Source organism: Pseudorca crassidens, chromosome 17 (genome assembly GCF_039906515.1).
Source record: "Pseudorca crassidens isolate mPseCra1 chromosome 17, mPseCra1.hap1, whole genome shotgun sequence".
Taxonomy (NCBI): Eukaryota; Metazoa; Chordata; class Mammalia; order Artiodactyla; family Delphinidae; genus Pseudorca; species Pseudorca crassidens.
In genome coordinates, this window is record NC_090312.1 from 48932952 (window position 1) to 48959471 (window position 26520).

Below are 26520 nucleotides of genomic sequence, written 5' to 3' on the forward strand. Positions count from 1 at the left end.
ACCCCACCCAGCAGTCGTGCTGAGGCTGAGAAAGCCTGGTTTAGGCTCGCAGATATCGCCCTCCAGCAAGCCGGTTGGAACACTGATTGTCCTCAAATGGCCCACACTGCAGAGGCTGTGGATAGATAATGCATCCTCTCCCAAGTCAGTACTTACCGCCGTTTTTCTTCTTTTAGACTCTTCCATTTTAAACATAATTTAGCTGTCTCTTTTTTTTCCCTCTGCTCTGCTGAGAAGAGAAAGGATTGGAAAGGGGGAGGGGAAGGTGACAGAAAAGGAGGATTAGAGGCCTGACCTGTTTCTCCTGGAGAAGCTGGGCACATTCCTCTCTCACACGTGCTTTGTGACCCAGCAGGGTACAATTAAAAGCACAATAATTTGCTTGTTATTCAAGTCAGGCATTAGTCCGGGTAATGGCTGCTTGGTGTAGACATGGATTTCCTTGTTCGGAGCTAAGCACAGGACTAGCTGAATTCTCCATGGAGAAATCTTGATTTGTTCAGGTCTTTCATGTTTTCTACAGAGAAGGGATTATGTCTTCCTAAAGAGGGGCGTTGCTTAAAAAGCTACAAAGTGTAAGAAAAGGATTTAGGGCAGAGGGGCCTGTGGTTACGTAGCTCAGGGGTACAGGGAATTTCAGAGCCAAGGATTATTTAAAGCCATAGAGTTAAAAAAATAATTGCTTTAGGGACTTCCCTGGTGGTGCAGTGGTTAAGAATCTACCTGCCAGTGCAGGGAACACAGGTTCGAGCCCTGGTGGGAAGATCCCACATGCCATGGAGCAACTAAGCCCGTGAGGATAGTTGCCAACTGGCACTCACCAGCCCGAGAGGTTTGCCTGCTCAGCCGCGGGGGCGGGCGGGGCTGCAAGCTGAGGATCGGGCTTTAGTCGGAGCGCAGGGAGAGGACTAGGGTTGGTGGCGTGAACATAGCCTGAAGGGGTTAGTGCACCACGGCTGGGGGGGGGGGAGTGGGAGTCCAGGAAAAGATCTGGAGCTCCCGAAGAGGCAAGAGACTTTTACTTCCCTCTTTGTTTCCTGCTGCGCGAGGAGAGGGGATTAAGAGCACTGCTTAAAGGAGCTCCAGAGACGGGCGCGAGTCGTGGCTAAAAGCGCGGACCCCAGAGACGGGCATGAGACGCTAAGGCTGCTGCTGCCGCCACCAAGAAGCCTGTGTGTGAGCACAGGTCACTATCCACACCCCGCCTACGGGGAGCCTGTGCAGCCCGCCACTGCCAGGTTCCCGGGATCCAGGGACAACTTCCCCGGGAGAACACATGGTGAGCCTCAGGCTGGTGCAAAGTCACGCTGGCCTCTGGTGGCGCAGGCTCGCCCCGCACTCCATGCCCCTCCCTCCCCCCGGCCTGAGTGAACCAGAGCCCCCGAATCAGCGGCTTCTTTAACCCCATCTTGTCTGAGTGAAAAACAGACGCCCTCCAGCGACCTACACGCAGAGGCGGGGCCAAATCCAAACCTGAGCCCCTGGGAGCTGTGAAAACAAAGAAGAGAAAGGGAAATCTCTCCCAGCAGCCTCAGAAGCAGCGTATTAAAGCTCCACAATCAACTTGATGTACCCTGCATCTGTGGAATACATGAATAGACAACGAATCATCCCAAATTGAGGAGGTGGACTTTGAGAGCAAGATTTATCATTTTTTCCCCTTTACCTCTTTTTCTGAGCGTGTATGTGTATGCTTCTCTGTGAGATTTTGCCTGTATAGCTTTGCTTCCACCATTTGTCCTAGGGTTCTATCCGTCTGTTTTTTTAAAAAATTTTTTTCTTAATAATTATTTTTATTTTAATAACTTTATTTTATATTACTTTATCTTCTTTCTTTCTTTCTTTCTTTCTTTCTTTCTTTCTTTCTTTCCTTCCTTCCTTCCTTCTTTCCTTCCCTCATTTAGACAAAGAATCATCCCAAATTGAGGAAGTGGACTTTGAGAGCAAGATTTATGATTTTTTCCCCTCTTCCTCTTTTTGTGAGTTTGTAAGTGTATGCTTCTGTATGAGATTTTGTCTGTATAGCTCTGCTTCCACCATTTATCCAAAGGTTCTATCCGTTCGTTTTTTTTTTCTTAATTTTTTTTCTTAATAAGTATTTTTTAATTTAATAACTTTATTTTACTTTATCTTCTTTCTTTCTTTCCTTTTTCCTTCCTTCCCTCCTCCCTTCCTTCCTTCCTTCCTTCCTCCCACCGTCCCTCCCTCCCTCCATTCTTTCTTTCTTTCTTTCCTTCTTTTCTTCTTTCTTTCTTCCTTCCTTAAATTAAATTCAATAAAGATATTTAAATTTAAGGTAAAATTAAATTAATTTGAAATTATATGTGGAGTTTTATTTCCTAAAGAATATTTTGGAAATTTCAACTCCTATTTTAACTTATATTTTCAGAGGAGGTATTTGGTCCAAATGAAGAATATCTTCAATTATAGTTCTTCTATTGTAAGCAAAAAAGGAGTTACACTTCTTTTCATGAAATACGGTTGTTTGACAACAGAAGGATAAATATTTTATATTTTTAGAAACAACAGTCAGGCTACTGATATTCTTAATGAGTTTTAATAAATCTGAATGCTTCTTATCATCTACTCTTTAGCTGGTACCTGAGGAGTTGTATACCTCCGGGAAGATATGTGCTCCAGACCCGTAAATATGCAGTTCACAGAGCCCACCACCAGAGGACAATAATGAAGTAAAATCTTGAAACCATGTAGTGAAAATAGTGGGAGTTTAAATAAAAGCAACATTTCACAGTATGCTTTTCTGACCAATGTTATATCTAATAACCTAATGGATTATATGTACACGGATTCTGAAAAGTCAGCAGCACACTTCACTGGTCAATTTCTATGATAAGGGGAACGGAATTTGAGTGTAGAAAAACAGTATACTTACATCTTAAAATTCCACCCCTACAGAATCTACTCACTATTGAAAACTGGTAAGAATAATAGCTTTCTGTGTCTCAGTGACCAGTTAACATTTTCAAGAGTAGAATTTATCTTCCTATGATGCTCAAATACACAGGAAAAATGCATATCTAGGACAATGGATAAACTCTATTTGACATGAGAAAATAGTTATTCAAATGGAAAAAGTATAAGATCTACAAGGCACAGTTTTATATGCATTAGTGTGGATATATACATAAAGAAGCTCTAAGAAACATAAAAATCACTTCCAGGAAGCAATTTTAGGTAGAAGAGAATTAACATGGATGAGGAAGAAAAGAGAGTTGGTTTTAAAATAGTTTCATTGACTTGTGTTTTTTTTGTTTGTTTATTTATTTGTTTTATTTATTTGGTCTTTGGAATATAAGAAAACAGTGGCTTTCAGATCAGTATCCCAGTGGAACAAAGGGACTGAGGTCTATCCTGGAGCCCAGCCATTGTTTGACTATCTTGTAATAATACTGGTGAAATACAACCAAACCATTTGAAATATAAGCACCCTCTCTGACAATAAACTTAAGACACCAACATTATATATTAAAGAAAGTAAAGAGAGAATACTGTTTTCTTTAGAGAGAAAATACAGATCCTGGACCAAATCAATAATGTCAGCAAACCTCATGGGTATAAAATATTCTGCTGCCTATCATTTAGAACATGCCTCTAGAAGAGGGAAACTGGGCGATAATTTCCCCAGATTTTATATTTAATTCAAATATTTTAGATAAGAGGCATCTCTAGTAAAACATTGTATTATTGATTCTTTCCAATATGATAGCTCAGAGGAGTTCCTCTTTCCTTCTCAAATACATATGGGGAAATGGAGGTGGGTGTGGGTTATAGGAAGCATCTAAATAGAGCATAATAATCAACAGTTTGTTTTTTAAAAATAGAAATTTCTATTCAAATTGTTTCCAGAGACAGAAACACACAGAGACAATTCCATGTGACAACAGTGAAAGAGACCAGAGTGATGCAGCTGCAAATCAAACAACTGCCAACACCAGTGATTGATGGCCACCACCAGAATCTGGTTAAGACAAAGAAGGATCCTCCCCTTGAGGCGTCAGAAAGAACATGGCCCTCTCAACACTTTGAGTTTGAACTTCTGGCCTCTAGAGCTGTGATAAAATAAATTTCTGTTCTTTTAAGCTAACAAGTTTGTGGTATCTTGTTATGGTAGCCCTAGAGATGACAGTATTTGATTCCTGAGCTGGCAACTGTATTTTGACTATGTAATGACTATTCCAAGATAATCAACAGACACAAAGATAAAGGCAAAACTGAGACTAAGCCCAGTTCTTTTTATTCCCAGAATAATAAATGATTTTTTAATTAATTTAGATCTCTTTGTCTAACCCCTCTGCTTTTCAGAAGAGTATGTGGGACCAATCAAGTATTCATATGTTATACTTTCACTTTAATTCATCTCAAATTATTTCTAATTCCCCTTATGAGTTCTTACTTGACCCATGAATTATTTAGGAATATATTCTTTAATTTCCATTTGTGATTTTCAACAAATTTCTTTCTGTTAACGATTTCTTATTGCATTCTGTTGTCATCTGAGAGCACTCTCTGTATTGTTTATGTCCTTTAAAATGTACTGAAATTTGTTTTATGGCCTAGCATATAGTATATCCATGTGCATTTGAAAAGAATGTATATTCTGATGCTGTAGGGTGGAATGTTTTATAGATGGCTGTTACGTCTACTTGATTGATAATTCTCTTCAAGGTTTTTATTTTCTTGTTGATTTTCTGTTGTTTTGCTACTGAAAGAAGGGTATTAAAGTATCCAACTATTATTGTAGAACTGTCTGTTTCTCTTTTCTGTTGTGCCGATTTTGCTTCATTGTATTTTGAAGTCCTGTTGTTAGGTGCATATAAGTTTATAATTATTATGCATTCTAGATGGAATAATCATTTTATCATTTTAAAATGTCTTTGTCGCTAGTAAAAATTTTCGTCTTAAAATGTAATTTTTTTCTGATATTTTCTTAGCCACTCCAGTTTTGTTGTTGTTGTTTTGTTTTTACTGTTACGGTATAACTATTCCAACCCTTTTACACTTCACCTATATATTTTCTTGTTTTTTTTTTTGTAACATCTTTATTGGGGTATAATTGCTTTACAAAGGTGTGTTAGTTTCCGCTTTATAACAAAGTGAATCAGTTACACACATACATATGTTCCCATATCTCTTCCCGCTTGTGTCTCCCTCCCTCCCACCCTCCCTATCCCACCCCTCCAGGCGGTCACAAAGCACCGAGCTGATATCCCTGTGCTATGCGGCTGCTTCCCACTAGCTATCTACCTTACGTTTGTTAGTGTATATATGTCTATGCCTCTCTCCCGCTTTGCCACAAATCACCCTTCCCCCTCCCCATAACCTCAAGTCTGTTCTCTAGGAGGTCTGTGTCTTTATTCCTGCTTTACCCCTAAGTTCTTCATGACATTTTTTTTCTTAAATTCCATATATATGTGTTAGCATATGGTATTTGTCTTTTTCTTTCTGACTTACTTCACTCTGTATGACAGACTCTAGGTCTATCCACCTCATTACAAACAGCTCAATTTCGTTTCTTTTTATGGCTGAGTAATATTCCATTGTATATATGTGCCACATCTTCTTTATCCATTCATCCGGATAATGGGCACTTAGGTTGTTTCCATCTCCGGGCTATTGTAAATAGAGCTGCAATGAACATTTTGGTACATGATTCTTTTTGAATTTTGGTTTTCTCAGGGTATATGCCCAGTAGTGGGATTGCTGGGTCATATGGTAGTTCTATTTGTAGTTTTTTAAGGAACCTCCATACTGTTCTCCATAGTGGCTGAACCAATTCACATTCCCACCAGCAGTGCAAGAGTGTTCCCTTTTCTCCACACCCTCTCCAGCATTTATTTTATTTTATTTTTAACATCTTTATTGGGGTATAATTGCTTTACAATGGTGTGTTAGTTTCTGCTTTATAACAAAGTGAATCAGTCATACATAAACATATGTTCCCATATGTCTTCCCTGTTGCGTCTCCCTCCCTCCCTCCCTCCCTATCCCACCCCTCCAGGCTGTCACAAAGCACCGAGCCAATATCCCTGTGCCATGCGGCTGCTTCCCACTAGCTATCTACCTTACTACGTTTGTTAGTGTGTATATGCCCATGACTCTCTCTCGCCCTGTCACAGCTCACCCTTCCCCCTCCCCATAACCTCAAGTCCGTTCTCTAGGAGGTCTGCGTCTTTATTCCTGCTTTACCCCTAGGTTCTTCATGACATTTTTTTTCTTAAATTCCATATATACGTGTTAGCATACGGTATTTGTCTTTTTCTTTCTGACTTACTTCACTCTGTATGACAGACTCTAGGTCTATCCACCTCATTACAAATAGCTCAATTTCGTTTCTTTTTATGACTGAGTAATATTCCATTGTATATATGTGCCACATCTTCTTTATCCATTCATCTGGATGATGGGCACTTAGGTTGTTTCCATCTCCGGGCTATTGTAAATAGAGCTGCAATGAACATTTTGGTACATGATTCTTTTTGAATTTTGGTTTTCTCAGGGCATATGCCCAGTAGTGGGATTGCTGGGTCATATGGTAGTTCTATTTGTAGTTTTTTAAGGAACCTCCATACTGTTCTCCATAGTGGCTGAACCAATTCACATTCCCACCAGCAGTGCAAGAGTGTTCCCTTTTCTCCACACCCTCTCCAGCATTTATGGTTTCTAGATTTTTGATGATGGCCATTCTGACTGGTGTGAGATGATATCTCATTGTAGTTTTGATTTGCATTTCTCTAATGATTAATGATGTTGAGCATTCTTTCATGTGTTTGTTGGCAGTCTGTATATTTTCTTTGGAGAAATGTCTATTTAGGTCTTCTGCCCATTTTTGGATTGGCTTGTTTTCTTTTTTTGTTATTGAGCTGCATGAGCTGCTTGTAAATTTTGGAAATTAATCCCTTGTCAGTTGCTTCATTTGCAAGTATTTTCTCCCATTCTGAGGGTTGTCTTTTGGTCTTGTTTATGGTTTCCTTTGCTGTGCAAAAGCTTTGAAGTTTCATTAGGTCCCATTTGTTTATTTTTGTTTTTATTTCCATTTCTCTAGGAGGTGGGTCAAAAAGGATCTTGCTGTGATTTATGTCATAGAGTGTTCTGCCTATGTTTTCCTCTAAGAGTTTCATAGTTTCTGGCCTTATATTTATGTCTTTAATCCATTTTGAGCTTATTTTTGTATATGGTGTTAGGGAGTGATCTAATCTCATACTTCTACATGCACCTGTCCAGTTTTCCCAGCACCACTTACTGAAGAGGCTGTCCTTTCTCCACTGTACATTTCTGCCTCCTTTATCAAAGATAAGGTGACCATATGTGCGTGGGTTTATCTCTGGGCTTTCTATCCTGTTCCATTGATCTCTCTTTCTGTTTTTGTGCCAGTACCATACTGTCTTGATTACTGTAGCTGTGTTGTACAGTCTGAAGTCAGGGAGCCTGATTCCTCCAGCTCTGTGTTTCGTTCTCAAGATTGCTTTGGGTATTCGGGGTCTTTTGTGTTTCCATACAAATTGTGAAATTTTTTGTTCTAGTTCTGTGAAAAATGCCAGTAATAGTTTGATAGGGATTGCATTGAATCAGTAGATTGCTTTGGGTAGTAGAATCATTTTCACAATGTTGATTCTTCCAATCCAAGAACATGGTATGTCTCTCCATCTATTTGTATCATCTCTAATTTCTTTCATCAGTGTCTTATAATTTTCTGCATACAGGTCTTTTGTCTCCTTAGGTAGGTTTATTCCTAGATATTTTATTCTTTTTGTTGCAATGGTAAATGGGAGTGTTTTCTTGATTTCACTTTCAGATTTTTCATCATTAGTATATAGGAATGCCAGAGATTTCTGTGCATTAATTTTGTATCCTGCCACTTTACCAGATTCATTGATTAGCTCTAGTAGTTTTCTGGTAGCATCTTTAGGATTCTCTATGTATAGGATCATGTCCTCTGCAAACAGTGACAGCTTTACTTCTTCTTTTCCGATTTGGATTCCTTTTAGTTCCTTTTCTTCTCTGATTGCTGTGGTTAAAACTTCCAAAACTATATTGAGGAAGAGTGGTGACAGTGCGCAACCTTGTCTTGTTCCTGATCTTAGTGGAAACGGTTTCAATTTTTCACCATTGAGGATGATGTTGGCTGTGGGTTTGTCATATATGGCCTTTATTATGTTGAGGAAAGTTCCCTGTATGCCTACTTTCTGCAGGGTTTTTATCATAAATGGGTGTTGAATTTTGTCAAAAGCTTTCTCTGCATGTATTGAAATGATCATATGGTTTATCTCCTTCAATTTGTTATTATGGTTTATCACATTGAAAGATTTGTGTATATTGAAGAATACTTGCATTCCTGGAATAAACCCCACTTGATCATGGTGTATGATCCTTTGAATGTGCTGTCGGATTGTGTTTGCTAGTATTTTGTTGAGGATTTGTGCATCTATGATCATCAGTGATATTGGCCTGTAGTTTTCTGTCTTTGTGACATCCTTGTCTGGTATTGGAATCAAGGTGATGGTGGCCTCGTAGAATGAATTTGGGAGTGTTCCTCCCTCTGCTATATTTTGGAAGAGTTTGAGAAGGATAGGTGTTAGCTCTTCTCTAAATGTTTGATAGAATTCGCCTGTGAAGCCGTGTGGTCCTGGGCTTTTGTTTGTTGGAAGGTTTTTTTTTTTTTTTTTTTTTTTGTGGTACGCGGGCCTCTCACTGTTGCGGCCTCTCCCGTTGCAGAGAACAGGCTCCGGACACGCAGGCTCAGTGGCCATGGCTCATGGGCCCAGCCGCTCTGCACCATGTGGGATCCTCCTGGACCGGGACACGAATCCGTGTCCCGTGCATCGGCAGGTGGACTCTCAACCACTGCGCCACCTGGGAAGCCCTGTTGGAAGATTTTTAATCACAGTTTCAATATCAGTGGTTGTGATTTGTCTGTTCATATTTTCTATTTCTTCCTAATTCAGTCTTGGCAGGTTGTGCATTCCTAAGAATTTGTCTATTTCTTCCAGATTGTCCATTTTATTGGCATACAGTTACTTGTAGTAATCTCTCATGATCTTTTTTATTCCTGCAGTGTCAGTTGTTACTTCTCCTTTTTCATTTCTAATTGTATTGATTTGAGTCTTCTCCCTTTTTTTCTTGATGAGTCTGGCTAATGGTTTATCAATTTTGTTTACCTTCTCAAAGAATCCGCTTTTAGTTTTATTGATCTTTGCTATTGTTTCCTTCATTTATTTTTCATTTATTTCTGATCTGATTTTTATTATTTCTTTCCTTCTGCTAACTTTGTTAGTTTTTTGTTCTTCTTTTTCTAATTGCTTTAGGTGCAAGGTTAGGTTGTTTATTCGAGACGTTTCCTGTTTCTTAAGGTGGGCTTGTATTGCTATAAACTTCCCTCTTAGAAGTGTTTTTGCTGCATCCCATAGATTTTGGGACATCGTGTCTGCATTGGCACTTTTTTCTAGGTATTTTTTTATTTCCTCTTTGATTTCTTAAGTGATCACTTCGTAATTAAGTCGTGTATTGTTTAGCCTCCATGTGTTTCTGTCTTTTACAGATATTTTCCTGTAATTGATGTCTAGTCTCATGGCGTTGTGTTTGGAAAAGATACTTGATACAATTTCAATTTCCTTAAATTTACCAAGGCTTGATTTGTGACCCAAGATATGATCTATCCTGGAGAATGTTCCATGAGCACTTGAGAAAAATGCGTATTCTGTTGTTTTGGATGGAATGTCCCATAAATATCAATTAAGTCCATCTTGTTTAATGTATCATTTAAAGCTTGTGTTTCCTTATTTATTTTCATTTTGGATGATCTGTCCATGGGTGAAAGTGGGGTGTTTAAGTCCCCTACTATGAGTGTGTTACTGTCGATTTCCCCTTTTATGGCTGTTAGTATTTGCCTTATGTATTGAGGTGCTCCTATGTTGGATGCATAAATATTTACAATTGTTATATCTTCTTCTTGGATCGATCCCTTGATCATTATGTAGTGTCCTTCTTTGTCTCTTCTAATAGTCTTTATTTTAAAGTCTATTTTGTCTGATATGAGAATTGCTACTCCAGCTTTCTTTTGGTTTCCATTTGCATGGAATATCTTTTTCCATCCCCTTACTTTCAGTCTGTATGTGTCTCTAGGTCTGAAGTGGGTATATTGTAGACAGCATATATATAGGTCTTGTTTTTGTATCCATTCAGCCAATCTGTGTCGTTTGGTGGGAGCATTTAGTCCATTTTAATTTAAGGCAATTATCGATATGTATGTTCCTATTCCCATTTTCTAAATTGTTTTGGGTTCGTTATTATAGGTCTTTTCCTTCTCTTGTGTTTCTTGCCTAGAGAAGTTCCTTTAGCATTTGTTGTAAAGTTGGTTTGGTGGTGCTGAACTCTCTCAGCTTTTGCTTGTCTGTAAAGGCTTTAATTTCTCCATCAAATCTGAATGAGATCCTTGCTGGGTACAGTAATCTTGGTTGCAGGTTTTTCTCCTTCATCACTTCCATTATGTCCTGCCACTCCCTTCTGTCTTGTAGAGTTTCTGCTGAGAGATCAGCTTTTAACCTTATGGGGATTCCCTTGTGTGTTATTTGTTGTTTTTCCCTTGCTGCTTTTAATATGTTTTCTTTGAATTTAATTTTTGACAGTTTGATTAATATGTGTCCTGCCGTATTTCTCCTTGGATTTATCCTGTATGGGACTCTCTGATTATGGGATTTGATTAACTAATTCCTTTCCTATATTAGGGAAGTTTTCAACTATAATCTCTTCAAATATTTTCTCAGTCCCATTCTTTTTCTCTTCTTCTTCTGGAACCCCTATAATTCGAATGTTGGTGCGTTTAATGTTGTCCCAGGGGTGTCTGAGAGTGTCCTCAGTTCTTTTCATTCTTTTTTCTTTATTCTGCTCTGCAGTAGTTATTTCCACTATTTTATTTTCCAGGTCACTTATCCGTTCTTCTGCCTCAGTTATTCTGCTATTGATCCCATCTAGAGTGTTTTTCATTTCATTTATTGTGTTGTTCATTTTTGTTTGTTGCATGTTTAGTTCCTCTAGGTCCTTGTTAAATATTTCTTGCATTTTGTCTATTCTATTTCCAAGGTTTTGGATCACCTTTACTGTCATTATTCTGAATACATTTTCAGGTAGACTGCCTACTTCCTCTTCATTTGTTAGGTCTGTGGTGTTTTTATCTTGCTCCTTCCTCTACTGTGTGTTTTTCTGTCTTCTCATTTTGCTTATCTTATTGTGTTTGGGGTCTCCTTTTTGCAGGCTGCAGGTTCTTAGTTCCCGTTGTTTTTGGTGTCTGTCCCCAGTGGCTAAAGTAGTTTCAGTGGGTTGTGTAGGTTTCCTAGTGGAGGGCAGTAGTGCCTGTGTTCTGGTGGATGAGGCTGGATCTTGTCTTTCTGGTGGGCAGGTCCACATCTGGTGGTGTGTTTTGGTGTGTCTGTGGACTCATTATTATTTGATGCAGCCTCTCTGCTAATGGGTGGGGTTGTGTTCCTGTCTTGCTAGTTGTTTGGCATAGAATGTCCAGCACTGTAGCTTGGTGGTCGTTGAGTGAAGCTGGGTACTGGTGTTCAGATGGAGATCTCTGGGAGATTTTTGCCATGTGGTATTATGTGGAGCTGGGAGGTCTCTTGTGGACCAGTGTCCTGAAGTTGGCTCTCCCACCTCAGAGGCACAGCATTGACTCCTGGCTGCAGCTCCAAGAGCCTTTCATCCACACAGCTCACAAGAAAAGGGAGAAAAATTAGAAAGAAAGAATTAGTAGAAGTACAAAGAAAGGAGGGAGGGAGGGAGGGAGGGAGGAAGGAAGGAAGGAAGAAAAAAAGAAAGAAAGACGATAAGGTAAAATGAAATAAAATAACATAAAATATAATAAACTTATTAAAATAAAAAAACAATTATTAAGAGAGAAAAAAAACGGACGGATAGAACCCTAGGACACATGGTGGAAGCAAAGCTATATAGACAAAATCTCACACGGAAGCATACACATACAAACTCACAAAAAGAGGAAAAGTGGAAAAAATCATAAATCATGCTCTCAAAGTCCGCCTCCTGAATTTGGGATGATTGGTTGTCTAAAGGAGGGAAGGAAGGAAACAAAGAATGAAGATAAAGTAAAGTAAAATAAAGTTATTAAATTAAAAAGCTATTATTAAGAAAAAAAAATTTTAAAAAAACAGACTTATAGAACCCTAGGACAAATGGTGGAAGCAAAGCTATACAGGCAAAATCTCACAGAGAAGTATACACACACACACTCACAAAAAGAGGTAAAGGGGAAAAAATGATAAATCTTGCTCTCAAAGTCCACCTCCTCAATTTGGGATGATTCGTTGTCTATTCATGTATTCCACAGATGCAGGGTACATCAAGTTGATTGTGGAGCTTTAATCCGCTGCTTCTGAGGCTGCTGGGAGAGATTTCCCTTTCTCTTCTTTGTTCTCACAGCTCCCAGGGGCTCAGGTTTGGATTTGGCCCCGCCTCTGCGTGTAGGTCGCTGGAGGGCGTCTGTTTTTCACTCAGACAGGACGGGGTTAAAGTAGGAGCTGATTCGGGGGCTCTGGCTCTCTCAGGCCGGGGGGGAGGGAGGGGCACCGAGGGCAGGGCAAGCCTGTGGCGCCACAGGCCGACGTGACGTTGCACCAGCCTGAGGCGCACTGTGCGTTCTCCCAGGAAGCTGTCCCTGGATCCCGGGAACCTGGCAGTGGCGGGCTGCACAGGCTCCCCGGAAGCAGGGTGTGGATAGTGACCTGTGCTCACACACAGGTTTCTTGGTGGCAGCAGCAGCAGCCTTAGCGTCTCATGCCCGTCTCTGGGGTCCGCGCTTTCATCCGCGGCTCACGCCGTCTCTGGAGCTCCTTTAAGCAGCACGCTTAATCCCCTCTCCTCGCGCAGCAGGAAACAAAGAGGGAAGAAAAAGTCTCTTGCCTCTTCGGCAGCTCCAGATCTTTTCCTGGACTCCCTCCAGGCCAGCCGTGGTGCACTAAATCCCTGCAGGCTGTGTTCATGCAGCCAACCCCAGTCCTCTCCCTGCGCTCTGACCAAAGCCCGAGCCTCAGCTCCCAGCCCCACCCGCCCCGGTGCGGGAGAAGACAAACCTCTCGGGCTGGTGATTGCCTGTCATCACCGATCTTCTGTGCGGGAATCTCTCCACTTTGACCCCCGCACCCCTGTTCCTGTGCTCTCCTCCGTGGCTCCGAACCTTCCCCCTCCGCCACCCGCAGTCTCTGCCAGCGAAGGGGCTTCCTAGTGTGTGGAAACCTTTCCTCCTTCACAGCTCCCTCCCACTGGTGCAGGTCCCGTCCCTATCCTTTAGTCTCTGTTTATTCTTTTTTCTTGTGCCCTACCCAGGTACGTGGGGGGTTTCTTGCCTTTTGGGAGGTCTGAGGTCTTCTGCCAGCGTTCAGTAGGTGTTCTGTAGAAGTTGTTCCACGTGTAGATGTATTTCTGGTGTATCTGTGGGGAGGAAGGTGATCTCCCCGTCTTACCATTCCACCATATTCCCGGAAGCCCTTTGGCAACTTTTAAAAGTGAAAAAGACAACCGCGGTTGAACAGAAAAGGAAAAAATGGGACTTCCCTGTTGGTGCAGTGGTTGAGAGTCCGCCTGCCGATGCAAGGGACACGGTTCGTGCCCCTGTCCGGGAGGATCCCACATTCCGCGGAGCGGCTGGGCCCGTGAGCCATGGCCGCTGAGCCTGCGTGTCCGGAACTTGTGCCCCGCAACGGGAGAGGCCACAACAGTGAGAGGCCCACGTTCCGAAAAAAAAAAGGAAAAAATGGCTACATAGCTTAAAAAACAAAATACACAGCAAAGCAAAACACACTCTGACATCAAAAAACATTTGTTCGATTTAAAAATCTCAGTGTGGGAAGATGGCGGAAGAGTAAGACGCTGAGATCACCTTCCTCCACACAGATATATCAGAAATACATGTACATGTGGAACTGCTCCTATACAACACCTACGGAACGCTGGCAGAAGACCTCAGACCTCCCAAAAGGCAAGAAACTCCCCATGTACCTGGGTAGGGCACAAGAAAAAAGAATAAACAGAGACAAAAGAATAGGGACGGGACCTGCAGCAGTAGGATGGAGCCATGGAGGAAAGGTTTCCACACACTAGGAAGACCCTTCGTGGGCAGAGACTGCGGGTGGCAGAGGGGGGGAGCTTCGGAGCCATGGAGGAGAGCACAGCAACAGGGGTACAGAGGGAAAAGCGGACAGATTTCCGCACAGAGGATCGGTCCTGACCAGCACGCACCAGCCCAAGGCTTGTCTGCTCACCCGCCAGGGCAGGCGGTGCTGGCAGCTGAGGATCGGCCTTCGGTCTGAGCACAGGGAGAGGACTTGGTTTGGCAGTGTGAACACAGCCTGCAGGGGGTTAGTGCACCACGGCTAGCCGGGAGGGAGTCCGGGAAAATGTCTGGACCAGCCGAAGATGCAAGACACTTTTTCTTCCCTCTTTGTTTCCTGGTGCGCGAGGAGAAGGGATTAAGAGTGCTGCTTAAAGGAGCTCCAGAGATGGGCGCGAGCTGCGGCTAACAGTGTGGACCCCAGAGACGAGCATAAGACGCTAAGACTGCTGCTGCCACCACCAATCAACCTGTGTGCGAGCACAAGTCACTCTCCACACCTCCCTTCCAGGGAGCCTGTGCAGCCCGCAACGGCTAGGGTCCCGGGATCCAGGGACAACTTCCCGGGAGAACGCACGGCGCGCCTTAGGCTGGTGCAACTTCACACTGGCCTCTGCTGCCGCAGGCTCGCAATCCGTACCCCTCCTTCCCCCCAGGCTGAGTGAGCCAGAGCCCCCGAATCTGCGGCTCCTCTAACCCTTTCCTGTCTGAGCGAAGAACAGACGCCCTCCGGCAACCTACAAGCAGAGGCAGGGCCAAATCTAAAGCTGAATCCCGGGAGCTGTGCAAACAAAGAAGAGAAAGGGAAATGTCTCCCAGCAGCCTCAGGAGCAGCAGATTAAATCTCCACAATCGAATTGATGTACCCAACATCTGTGGAATACCTGAATAGACAAAGAATCATCCCAAATGGAGGAGGTGGACTTTGAGAGCAAGATTTATTATTTTTTCCCTTTTCCTCTTTTTGTGAGTGTGTATGTGTATGCTATTGTGTGAGATTTTGCCTGTATAGCTTTGCTTTCACCATTTGTCCTAAGCTTCTATCCATCCTTTTTTGTTTTTTTTGTTTTACTTTAAAAAAATATGTTTTTAATAATTATTTTTTTATTTTAATAACTTTATATTATTTTACCTTACTTTATTTTATTTATCCTCTTTCTTTTTTTCTTTCTTTCTACTTTTTGTCCCTTTTATTGTGAGCCTTGTGGATGAAAGGCTATTGGTGCTACAGCCAGGAATCAATGCTGTGCCTCTGAGGTGGGAGAGCCAACTTCAGGACACTCGTCCTCAAGGGACCTCCTAGCTCCACGTAATATCAAATGGCGAAAATCTCCCAGAGATCTCCATCTGAACACCAACACCCAACTTCACTGAACGACCAGCAAGCTACAGTGTTGGACACCCTATAGCAAACAACTAGCAAGACAGGAGCACAACCTCACCAATTAGCAGAGAAGCTGCCTAAAATCATAGTAAGTCCACAGACACCCCAAAACACACCACCAGACGTGGACCTGCCCACCAGAAAGACAAGATCCAGCCTCATCCACCAGAACACAGGCACTACTCCCCTCCACCAGGAAGCCTACACAACCCACTGAACCAACTTTAGCCACTGAGGACAGACACCAAATGCAACGGGAAGTATGAACCTGCAGCCTGCAAAAAGGAGACCCCCAAACACAGTAAGATAAGCAAAATGAGAAGACGGAAAAACACACAGCAGATGAAGGAGCAAGACAAAAACCCACCAGAGCTAAAAAATGAAGAGGAATTAGGCAGTCTACCTGAAAAGAATTCAGAATAATGATAGTAAAGATGATCTAAAATCTTGGAAATAGAATACAGACAATGCAAGAAAACTTTAACAAGCACCTACAAGAATTAAAGATGAAACAAGCAATGATGAACAACTCAATAAATGAAATTAAAAATACTCTAGAAGGGGCTTCCCTGGTGGCGCAGTGGTTGAGAGTCCACCTGCCGATGCAGGGGACACGGGTTCGTGCCCCGGTCTGGGAAGATCCCACATGCCGTGGAGCGGCTGCTCCCATGAGGCATGGCCACTGAGCCTGTGCATTCGGTGCCTGTGATCCACAATGGGAGAGGTCACAACAGTGAGAGGCCCACATACTGCAAAAAAAAAAAAAAAAAGTACTCTAGAATGGATCAATAGCAGAATAACTGAGGCAGAAGAATGGATAAGTGACCTGGAAGATAAAGTAGTGGAAATAACTAATACAGAGCAGAATAAAGAAAAAACAATAAAAATAACTTAGGACAGTCTCAGAGACCTCTGGGACAACATTAAATTCACTAACATTCAAATTATAGGGGTTCCAGAAGAAGAAGAGAAATAGAAAGGGACTGAGAAAGTATTTGAAGAGATTATAGTTGAAAACTTCCCTAATATGGGAAAGGAAATAGTTAATCAACTCCAGGAAGCACAGAGAGTCACATACAGGATAAATCCAAGGAGAAATATGCCAAGACACGTATTAATCAAACTGCCAAAAATTAAATATAAAGAAAAATTATTGAAAGCAGCAAGGGAAAAGCAAAAAATAACATACAAGGGAATCCCAATAAGGTTAACAGCTGATCTTTCAGCAGAAACTTTGCAAGCCAGAAGGGACTGGCAGGACATATTTAAAGTGATGAAGGAGAAAAACCTGCAACCAAGATTACTCTACCCTGCAAGGATCTCATTCAGGTTTGATGGAGAAATGAAAACATTTACAGACAAGCAAAAGCTGAGAGAGTTCAGCACTACCAAACCAGCTTTATCAAATGCTAAAGGAACTTCTCTAGGCAAGAAACACAAGAGAAGGAAAACACCTATAATACCCAACGCAAAACAATTAAGTAAATGGGAATAGGAACATACATATCGATAATTATCTTAAATGTAAATGGATTAAATCCTCCAACCAAAAGACACAGACTGGATGAATGGATACAAAAATAAGACCCATATATATGCTGTCTACAAGAGACCCGCTTCAGACCTAGAGACACACACAGACTGAAAGTGAACGGATGAAAAAAGATATTCCATGCAAATGGAAATCCAAATAAAGCTGGAGTAGCAATTGTCATACCAGACAAAATAGACTTTAAAATAAAGACTATTAGAAGAGACAAAGAAGGACACTACATAATGATCAAGGGATCGATCCAAGAAGAAGATATAACAATTGTAAATATATTTATGCACCCAACATAGGAGCACCTCAATACATAAGGTAAATACTAACAGCCATAAAAGGGGAAATCGACAGTAACACATTCAGAGTAGGGGACTTTAACACCTCACTTTCACTAATGGACAGATCATCCAAAATGAAAATAAATAAGGAAACACAAGCTTTAAATGATACATTAAACAAGATGGACTTAATTGATATTTATGGGACATTCCATCCAAAACAACATAATACACATTTTTCTCAAGTGCTCATGGAACATTCTCCAGGATAGATCATATCTTGGGTCACAAATCAAGCCTAGGTAAATTTAAGGAAATTGAAATTGTATCAAGTATCTTTTCTGACAACAATGCTATGAGAATAGATATCAATTATGGGAAAATATCTGTAAAAAATACAAGCACATGGAGGCTAAACAATACACTACTTAATAACAAAGTGATCACTGAAGAAATCAAAGAGGAAATTAAAAAAAACTGGAAACAAATGACAATGGAGACACTGTGATATAAACCCTATGGGATGCAGCAAAAGCAGGTTTAAGAGGGAAGTTTATAGCAATACAATACTACCTTAAGAAACAGGAAACATCTCGAATAAACAACCTAACCTTACACCTAATTCAATTAGAGAAAGAAGGACAAAAAATACCCCAAAGTTAGCAGAAGGACAGAAATCATAAAGATCAGATCAGAAATAAATGATAAAGAAAGGAAGGAAATGATAGCAAAGATCAATAAAACTAAAAGCTTGTCCTTTGAGATGATAAACAAAATTGATAAACCATTAGCCAGACTCATCAAGAAAAAAAGGGAGAAGACTCAAATCAATAGAATTAGAAATGAAAAAGGAGAAGTAACAACTGACACTGCAGCAATACAAAAGATCATGAGAGATTACTACAAGCAACTCTATGCCAATAAAATGGACAACTTGGAAGACATGGACAAATTCTTAGAAATGCACAACGTGCCAAGACTGAATCAGGAAGAAATAGAAAATATAAACAGACCAATCACAAGCACTGAAATTGAAACTGTGATTAACAATCTTCCAACAAACCAAAGCCCAGGACCAGATGGCTTCACAGGCAAATTCTATCAAACATTTAGAGAAGAGCTAACACCTATCCTTCTCAAACTCTTCCAAAATATAGCAGAGGGAGGAACACTCCCAAATTCATTCTACGAGGCCACCATCACCTTGATTCCAATACCAGACAAGGATGTCACAAAGAAAGAAAACTACAGGCCAATATCACTGATGATCATAGATGCAAAAATCCTCAACAAAATACTAGCAAACAGAATCCAACAGCACATTCAAAGGATCATACACCATGATCAAGTGGGGTTTATTCCAGGAATGCAAGTATTCTTCAATATACACAAATCTATCAATGTGATAAACCATAATAACAAACTGAAGGAGAAAAACCACATGATCATCTCAATAGATGCAGAGAAAGCTTTTGACAAAATTCAACACCCATTTATGATAAAAACCCTGCAGAAAGTAGGCATAGAGGGAACTTTCCTCAACATAATAAAGGCCATATATAACAAACCCACAGCCAACATCATCCTCAATGGTGAAAAACTGAAACCATTTCCACTAAGATCAGAAACAAGACAAGGTTGCCCACTCTCACCACTCTTATTCAATATAGTTTTGGAAGTTTTAGCCACAACAATCAGAGAAGAAAAGGAACTAAAAGGAATCCAAATCAGAAAAGAAGAAATAAAGCTGTCACTGTTTGCAGAGGACATGATCCTATACATAGAGAATCCTAAAGATGCTACCAGAAAACTACTAGAACTAATCAATGAATTTGGTAAAGTTGCAGGATACAAAATTAATGCACAGAAATCTCTGGCATTCCTATACACTAATGATGAAAAATCTGAAAGTGAAATCAAGAAAACACTCCCATTTACCATTGCAACAAAAAGAATAAAATATCTAGGAATAATCCTACCTAAGGAGACAAAAGACCTGTATGCAGAAAATTATAAGACACTGATGAAAGAAATTAAAGATGATACAAATAGATGGAGAGATATACCATGTTCTTGGATTGGAAGAATCAACATTGTGAAAATGACTCTACTACCCAAAGCAATCTACAGATTCAATGCAATATCTATCCAACTACCACTGGCATTTTTCACAGAACTAGAACAAAAAATTTCACAATTTGTATGGAAACACAAAAGACCCCGAATACCCAAAGCAATCTTGAGAACGAAAAACGAAGCTAGAGGAATCAGGTTCCCTGACTTCAGACTATACTACAAAGCTACAGTAATCAAGACAGTATAGTGCTGGCACAAAAACAGAAAGAGAGATCAATGGAACAGGATAGAAAGCCCAGAGATAAACCCACGCACATATGGTCACCTTATCTTTGATAAAGGAGGCAGGAATGTACAGTGGAGAAAGGACAGCCTCTTCAGTAAGTGGTGCTGGGAAAACTGGACAGGTACATGTCAAAGTATGAGATTAGATCACTCCCTAACAGCATACACAAAATTAAGCTCAAAATGGATTAAAGACATAAATATAAGGCCAGAAACTATCAAACTCTTAGAGGAAAACATAGGCAGAACACTCTATGACATAAATCACAGCAAGATCCTTTCTGACCCACCTCCTAGAGAAATGGAAATAAAAACAAAAATAAACAAACGGGACCTAATGAAACTTCACCGCTTTGGCACAGCAAAGAAAACCATAAACAAGACCAAAAGACAACCCTCAGAATGGGAGAAAATATTTACAAATGAAGCAAATGACAAAGGATTAATCTCCAAAATTTACAAGCAGCTTATGCAGCTCAATAACAAAAAAAACAAACAACCCAATCCAAAAATGGGCAGAAGACCTAAATAGACATTTCTCCAAAGCAGATATACAGACTGCCGACAAACACATGAAAGAATGCTCAACGTCATTAATCATTGGAGAAATCCAGATCAAAACTACAATGAGATATCATCTCACACCAGTCAGAATGGCCATCATCAAAAATTCTAGAAACAATAAATGCTGGAGAGGGTGTGGAGAAAAGGGAACACTCTTTCACTGCTGGTGGGAATGTGAATTGGTACAGCCACTGTGGAGAACAGTATGGAGGTTCCTTAAAAAACTACAAATAGAACTACCATATGACCCAGCAATCCCACTACTGGGCATATACCCTGAGAAAACCATAATTCAAAAAGAGTCATGTACCAAAATGTTCATTGCAGCTCTATATACAATAGCCTGGAGATGGAAACAACCTAAGTGCCCATCATCCAGATGAATGGATAAAGAAGATGTGGCACATATATACAATGGAATGTTACTCAGCCATAAAAGGAAACAAAATTGAGCTATTTGTAATGAGGTGGATAGACCTAGATTTTGTCATACAGAGTGAAGTAAGTCAGAAAGAGAAAGACAAATACCGTATGCTAACACACACACACACACACACACACACACACACATATGTATATATATACATATATATGGAATTTAAGGGAAAAAAATGTCATGAGGAACCTAGGGGTGAGACAGGAATAAAGACACAGACCTACTAGAGAATGGACTTGAGGATATGGGGATCGGGAAGGGTAAGCTGTGACAAAGCGAGAGAGAGGCATGGACATATATGCACTACCAAATGTAGAGTAGATAGCTAGTGGCAAGCAGCCGCATAGCACAGGGAGATCAGCTAGGTGCTTTTTACCACCTGGAGGGGTGGGATAGGGAGGGTGGGAGGGAGGGAGACGCAAGAGGGAAGAGATATGGGAATATACGTATATGTATAACTGATTCACTTTGTTATAAAGCAGAAACTAACACAGCATTGTAAAACAATTATACTCTAATAAAGATGGAAAAAAAAAAAAAGAAAAGAAATTCTGTGGAGAACGAAGAATGAAGCCGACCACGGGCTGTCCCGTTCCTTCCCCAGAATCTCATAGAGCCTGGCTGTACAACCTAACCCCAGGTTCCATGCAATATCCCTCCACGCTCTCAATACATTTCCTTTTCATCAGCAATAGCTATTAAGACTGTGGTTTAAATTGGTTTCCTACCCACCCCTTTCTCCCAGGCTGGCTTCCGCCCTACTAAAGCACCGTCACCAGCCCCCCAGTAGATGTATCCCTATCTCACCCGAGGTCCTGGCTGTTTTCTCGGTCTGCTATTCTTCATGCTCCACAAGTACGAATAGAATCTGACCGCCAAGTCTTCTTCACACTCTGTTCTCTGTTGGTTTCCATGACATTGTGCTTCCTAATTTCAGCCTCTTCCCACGTCTTCTCCCAGCCCCTTCTCTCTCCTCGGTGTCCAGTCCTTGATTGATCTTTGGCTCAGTCCACGGGCTTCTACTCTTCTTTGTATATAGTATTTCTAGTAATTCTTTCTCTTAGTGGCCTTACCCAATACCAGGCCTATAGTTTCTAACTGTATTGTTTAGCTCTTACTTGTCCATGAGCTCGCTCAAATTCAACACGTACAAAGCAAAACTATCTCTGCATCCAAATTTTCCTCAGTTACCTGCCCTTTTTTTTTCTTCAATTTTCTATACACAAGAGACATCAGAACTTATTTCTGACTCTACTCTATCCCCTAAGTGGAATCTGTACTATAATCTTGCAGGTTTTCTCTTCCAGATAGCTCTCAGATTTGTTCTATCCTCCCCGTCCCCAATGCCATTACCTTTGCCCTAGCACATATTACTTCAACAGAATCTTAACTGGTCTCTTGTTTTCCACATTCTCTTAATCATGTCCATTCTGTACATCACTGCAAAATCTCTCCCGCCTCCCTTGCATTGGGCATGTGATTCCCCTATTCAGAACCAACAGTGGATTCCTCATCACTAGTATCCACAAATATTTACTGAATTCTTACTATGGGTGCTTGCGTGTACAGATGCAAAACATCTTCTAGGAGCCTATGATACAATTATGGAAATTACAGAGGACGTAAGTTTTAAAAGATGTAAAACCACGGTAATATAATGTATCAAATTAATGGTGCAAATAACAGTGCCAAATAACCTCCATTCTATGGAGGATGTAATTACAAGGTTGGGGAAGTTAGAAGAACGGGAGATATGACAGAGAGGCAGTAAGAAAAACATTCTATAGAGAAACTAGCATCAGCAAAGATCAGAAACTCTCAGTGCATTTTCAGGAAGCAGGAGGAGGAAGCCAGGCTGGTGAAGATAGAGGGGAGGATATGCCATGTAGAAAAATTAGAATAGTCAACGAGGCAGGAAGTTACCTAATTGGTTGGAGAAGAGTGACCAATAGCCCCATTAGTCAAGAACGTGGGGCTAAGACATTTTGTGTAGTGCAAAGACGTTCTGTAGTGTGAAGAGTGCCAGACGATAGCATTGGAAATTTTGATGGAGAATCCAGAGTTCACTGGGAGCCACTGAAGGCTTTAAAACAACCAAAGAAGGCCATCAAAGAGGTGTTTCAGGGCCCCGAGGACAAGGACCAGATCCAGCCTGCTAACATAGTGCTGAGCACGTCAGAGGTACTTAATATTCAGTGGTGCCTGTCAACGAGAAATGTGATCCTTAGGGGTAGGGGGAGAGCTAACTTGGGGGTAAGGAGGGTCATGATAGAAACAGAAGACTAAATAGGAAATGCCACTGGCAAAATTAAAAAAAGAGCTGTGTCGGACTACATTGCTTATTTATACTAATCACCATTCTTCAAGCAGGGTAACAATGAGAGCACAAGCTTGTGGGCAGGAATAAGCATAGTTATCAGCATCATGTTCATCATTTTAAAATAACAACAGGAACCATAACTTACATGTACTGAATGCTTACTATATGCCAGACACTGTGCTACGTGCTTTTCTCCAGGCTGAAATGCTAGCTATTACAATACTGAAATGTTGTCACGTGCATTACCAAGCAGCTATTACGCTGAGCATCCTTAGGGAGCCCCCACTGCCCTGATCATCTGAGCTCTCCCCACTACTAGAACCTCGTGTGTCCCCTCCCTCCAGGAACTAAAAACATAAAAGGAGGCTGCTAGGACCCCTCTTCAGCGTTGTGACCTGTGCCTCTTCTGATTGGTCAATGCCCCCATTGAATATTTTGAAAATCAGTGCTGTATTCCACTCATTAGCCAACTTTATTCTTACACTAGTCTTATATTCTGCAAGAGCAGACTAAGGCTCAAAGAGGTCGGAGACTTGAAAGGTCACAGCTCATTAGGGACTGAGCACAGATTCTATCTGACCCCAGTTTGCACTCTTGGTCCCCCTCGTAGGGCAGGTTTTATGCTGGAGGTTGTAAGACCTCAGGCTGAATAGACCGGCCACACTAAGTACAACAACAGAGGAAATATGATTTCCAGAAACATCCTGTTCTAACAGGTCATAGAAATCCCCAAATTCTGTTAAGAACATCAGGCTCCTTAGTCCACAATCCATACTGAATATTGTTAAGCCTGCTGGGTGAGCCCGCACTGCTATGTTTATGCAGAGGGTAACATTGCCTTCGGTGGTGACATTTAGAGCGGACTGTTTCATCTTCATCTTGCAGAAAAACCCAAATTCCTTTCTTCCATTCTTAAATTTAACTGATCTCATCCCAGATGCTATGGTTATTTGCCTCTAGCTTCCAAAACACAAGTAAATGGCAATACCATCTGTTAACAGCTAGCTATGTGAAAAGGTCACCAGCCTCTCCCATTGTCTCTTTACTCCAAGTTAAGAGTTATCAAAACAGAGAGATGTTTATTTAGTATGAACTCTTGAGTTTCTTCTGGTGGTAAAAGGAGGGTCAGAAAACAGGACTCAACTTAGGTTGCCATAATATATGACTATGAAGTCAGAAAAAGGACAGCAAAAGCCTAAGGAAAACAAGAAATACTTACAATCGGAAAAAAGCAGAAATTAAGGAATTCGAAAACCAGACTAAGTAAGTCTTTCTGTAAGAAGTCCATCAGCTTCTATAGGAAAAAATATACAGATCAATAAATATGTAGACAAATACTGTTTTTCATTGTTTCAATAGGTCAATATAGAAAATGCTCAATAGGCTGTATGAGCATTTCAAAGGGCTCCAAAAGGCACTTGAGGAAATTCAACATTCATTCTTGAATTTTTTTAGACGGGTAATAATATATATGCATAGCGAAATACCCAGAAGGGTATACAGAAAGATAGTCATCAAAATGTTAAGAGCATTTATCTCTGGGTGACAGAATTTGGGGCCATTTTTCTGTCTTCTTTACACTTCTCCATACTTCTTGAATTGTTTACAATGAGCATTTATCATTTTTATAGTCAGAATAAAACTTCTAAAGCCATGTTCATTTTTCTAACTGTCCCAAACATGATTCAGTGTGAAACAAAATACACACAAAAAACTACATCAAATTCAAAACCAATCATAGTCGTATTTGCTTTGTGACAAAGTAAGAATCACACATTTTGTATCACAATGGAGAATGAAAAGAGAGATCTCATGAAATTACCTACTACTCTCCTGTCAGATTACTCCCCAACACGTGGAGGGCAGTGGGATCCCAATGAGTGAGTGAGCCCAGTGGCCTGAGAAAGCCAACCAGAGGCTGACCTCACCTCAGAGACTGGGCTGATAGAGCTCACAGGGAGCTTCACCTAAATGTCACTGTGCTAGCACCTAAAACAAGACCTAATGACCACAATTAATTTTGTATAAACAAGTCCAATAGAACTGAAGACTAGTGGATGAAGTTAAGTTAGTCTAAACTACCCTTAAATTAATAAGCAGACTTGGGAAAAACACTCCCTCTCAAATTTTTAAAGGCCTCTTTCTAGTCATTAATGGAAAGTGCATGAGGGCGATATCTATACATTTGTAGGCATAAACCCCTTCTTTATGTGGGGTCACAGGGATGGGCATGCAACCCAGACCTGGCAAGTTGGCTCACCCAGTACAGGGATTGGTCCAAGAGATGGGCACATAACCAACAGGACCAGTCAGTATCCCACCATTAAACCGGAGACTGGGAGACTCTGGGACCATGTAAGCCAGCAGCCAGTGGGGCTCATCTTACCACCACTTGGAGATGTACCTGAGAATGAATCCAAGGGAAAGCAAGCAGTCTAGAAACACAGAGAGACAATGCTGAGGAGTTCTTACGACATGCCAAGCACTATTCCAATCACTTTATGTGCATTAACTCATGAAAAATTTTAACAATCCTATCCCCATATTACCTATGGAAAAGGAGGCACAGAGGGCTTCCCTTGTGGTGCAGTGGTTGATAATCTGCCTGCCAATGCAGGGGACACGGGTTCGAGCCCTGGTCTGGGAAGATCCCACATGCCGCGGAGCAACTGGGCCCGTGAGCCACAACAACTGAGCCTGCGCATCTGGAGCTTGTGTTCCTCAATGAGAGGCCGCGATAGTGAGAGGCCCGCGCACCGCGATGAAGTGTGGCTCCCGCTCGCCGCAACTAGAGAAAGCCCTCGCACAGAAACGAAGACCCAACACAGCCAAAAATAAATAAATTAATTAATTTTTTAAAAAACTGAGACATAATTGGCTATAACATTATTAAAAAAAAAAAAAAAGGAGGCACAGAGAATTGAGTAATTTGCCTGAGGTCACTCAGCTAGTAAATAGCCCAGCCGGGATTTAGACGCAGGTGCTAGCCACAATGCTGCAGTTGCCTCTCCAGCCCAGGCTTACACTCAGCCAAACCCATCCTCATATTTCCTACTTGTCAGTTTTATGGTATATGACCCCTGGTCTGCAGAGTGGTGCCGCTGGGTTATTGATCTGAGAAGGGCCTGTTTGTCCTCTGCCAGGTTTTAAGCAGCCTTCTACAGGGGCACGTAAGAGGTGCTCCCAGGGTGAGGCAGAACCCAGAGTATCCATGGCTGACAATTGCAGTTGTGGAGACAGTCACCACTATCCTTGCACATCTGACCTCACAGTTACAACACAGTCACCAGCCTACCTGACGCTCAAACACAGTAAGCCTCACACAGACAACAAACGAAAAAATAAACTGGAATTCGTCAAAATTAGAAACTCTTGTACATCAAAAGACACTATGAAGAGGGGAAAAAAAACCCCACATAATGAGAGAAAATATTTGCAAATAATTACATCTGATAAGGTATTACTATCAAGAATGCCTATGGGCTTCC

The 26520-nt window shown here is 41.2% G+C and overlaps 1 long non-coding RNA gene across 2 annotated transcripts; it reads left to right on the plus strand.

Annotated features, from left to right (window-relative positions):
• The first annotated feature begins 1426 nt into the window (after positions 1-1426).
• Positions 1427-4242, plus strand: LOC137210233 (uncharacterized). Of its 2 annotated transcripts, XR_010936388.1 has the most exons (3): positions 1427-1625; positions 2595-2690; positions 3868-4242. It is a non-coding gene; the product is annotated as an uncharacterized lncRNA (long non-coding RNA). The 2 variants fall into 2 exon arrangements; XR_010936387.1 differs by lacking the exon at positions 1427-1625 and having other exon boundaries at positions 2464-2690.
• The last annotated feature ends 22278 nt before the right edge of the window (positions 4243-26520 follow it).